General features: G+C 59.3%; 1 long non-coding RNA gene across 1 annotated transcript; it reads left to right on the top strand.

Moving 5' to 3' along the window:
• The first annotated feature begins 1,045 nt into the window (after nt 1-1,045).
• Nucleotides 1,046-2,208, top strand: LOC144672010 (uncharacterized). The gene is made up of 2 exons (XR_013574051.1): nt 1,046-1,236; nt 1,277-2,208. It is a non-coding gene; the product is annotated as an uncharacterized LOC144672010 (long non-coding RNA).

Genomic DNA, 2,208 nt, shown 5'->3' with positions numbered 1-2,208 from the left:
CCTGAGGGGCAGCATTGAGGGAGCAGTGCGCTGCCCGAGGGGAGGCAGCATTGAGGGAGCAGTGCGCTGTGTGAGGGGAGGCAGCATTGAGGGAGCAGTGCGCTGCCTGAGGGGAGGCAGCATTGAGGGAGCAGTGCGCTGCCTGAGGGGAGGCAGCATTGAGGGAGCAGTGCGCTGTGTGAGGGGAGGCAGTATTGAGGGAGCAGTGCGCTGTGTGAGGGGGGCAGCATTGAGGGAGCAGTGCGCTGTGAGGGGCAGCATTGAGGGAGCAGTGCGCTGTGTGAGGGGCAGCATTGAGGGAGCAGTGCGCTGTGTGAGGGGGGCAGCATTGAGGGAGCAGTGTGCTGTGTGAGGGGGGCAGCATTGAGGGAGCACTGTGCTGTGTGAGGGGCAGCATTGAGGGAGCAGTGCGCTGTGTGAGGGCCAGCATTGAGGGAGCAGTGCGCTGTGTGAGGGGGGCAGCATTGAGGGAGCACTGTGCTGTGTGAGGGGCAGCATTGAGGGAGCAGTGCGCTGTGTGAGGGGCAGCATTGAGGGAGCAGTGCGCTGTGTGAGGGGGGCAGCATTGAGGGAGCAGTGCGCTGTGTGAGGGGCAGCATTGAGGGAGCAGTGCGCTGTGTGAGGGGCAGCATTGAGGGTGCAGTGCGCTGTGTGAGGGGGGCAGCATTGAGGGAGTGCCGCACTGTCAGAGGGGCAGTGCAAAGGGCGTGCCGTGTCGGGGGTTGGGGCATTGGCGGGGCGGTGGAGACTCGCCCTGAGGGAGCATCGCGCTGTCAGGCGAGGGGCTGCCTTTCAGACATTTGAACAGAGGCTCGTCCCCTCGGGTGGATGTACAGTAGGTCAGAGGCAGCCCATTCAGCCCCTTCCTCGAGCCTGTTACACAGGAACAGGATGAGGCCCATTCAGCCCCCTCCTCGAGCCTGTTACACAGGAACAGAATGAGGCCCATTCAGCCCCCTCCTCGAACCTGTTACACAGGAACAGGAGGAGGCCCATTCAGCCCCTCCTCGAGCCTGACAGGCAGAAACAGGAGGAGGCCCCATTCAGCCCCCTCGAGCCTGTTACACAGGAACAGGAGGAGGCCCATTTAGCCCCTCGAGCCTGTTACACAGGAACAGGAGGAGGCCCCATTCAGTCCCCTCGAGCCTGTTACACAGGAACAGGTGGAGGCCCATTTAGCCCCTCGAGCCTGTTACACAGGAACAGGAGGAGGCCCCATTCAGCCCCCTCGAGCCTGTTACACAGGAACAGGTGGAGGCCCATTTAGCCCCTCGAGCCTGTTACACAGGAACAGGAGGAGGCCATTTGTCTTGGTTTTTCTAACCTCGGGATCGCTGCACAGTGATCAGGAGCTGACTGTGCACTGCGCTCTTTCAAGTCAGATGCTGCAGCAATACCCCGTCTGCCTTCTGGAGGACTGGTGCCTGTTTTAAGGAGCTGCCATCTTCAGCCTGCTTTGACTTGGTCTCCTCTCCTGTGCCCACCACCACCACCCCACCTCCCCCCCACAAAGCAGCGCCAATGAAACTGAGCTCAGCGATGGGAGCTGACTCAGTGCTCAGTGACCCTTCACCCCAGTCAGTGTGCGCATTAAAGACCTTCGGACACAGGTTCCAGACCCTAACCCCAGCGCTTGCGTTCTGAGCGCGATGATGCCGTTTAGCGGTGCTTCCTCCTGCAGTGGAACAGCTGCGGGCCCGAGGCCGGCGCTGGCCTGCTGGCGGGGGCTAAGGAGGCCGCCACGGGGAGGGCAGCAAGCCGCTCGGGTTGTGGTCAGCAGGGCGAGAGGGTGCCACTGCCTGGGAAGGGTGCCAGGGCGGAGCCGGGCTCCCGGTCCCGAGCCTCCCCCTGCCCCCCGAGCGGGGGATGTGGGACATTAAAGAAACCCAGAGCGAGGGATACTGCAGCCACGGGACGGTACTCGGAGCTCTAGCGGGGCTGATAACTGATTGCCTTTTCAAGCTTTGTACATGCAGCGTTCACAGAATGGTGCTGTTTGAAATGAATGTATTGACCATTGACACAGACGATTACAGAAAGGGTCTGTTTTAATCTCAAAATTTTTCCTGCCTTTCTCTCGCGAAGCACATGATTTACCAAACTGATTTGAATGATCCAGAGATGTGCATTTAAAAGTAAAATGTAAAAAAAATAAAATAATTAAAATATTTGCCACTGTTCCAAATTAAAGTTTTTGCTTGGCTGGTT

The sequence above is a fragment of the Cetorhinus maximus genome, chromosome 35 (assembly GCF_964194155.1).
Source record: "Cetorhinus maximus chromosome 35, sCetMax3.hap1.1, whole genome shotgun sequence".
NCBI lineage: Eukaryota > Metazoa > Chordata > Chondrichthyes > Lamniformes > Cetorhinidae > Cetorhinus > Cetorhinus maximus.
This window is presented reverse-complemented; position numbering and strand designations above follow the sequence as displayed.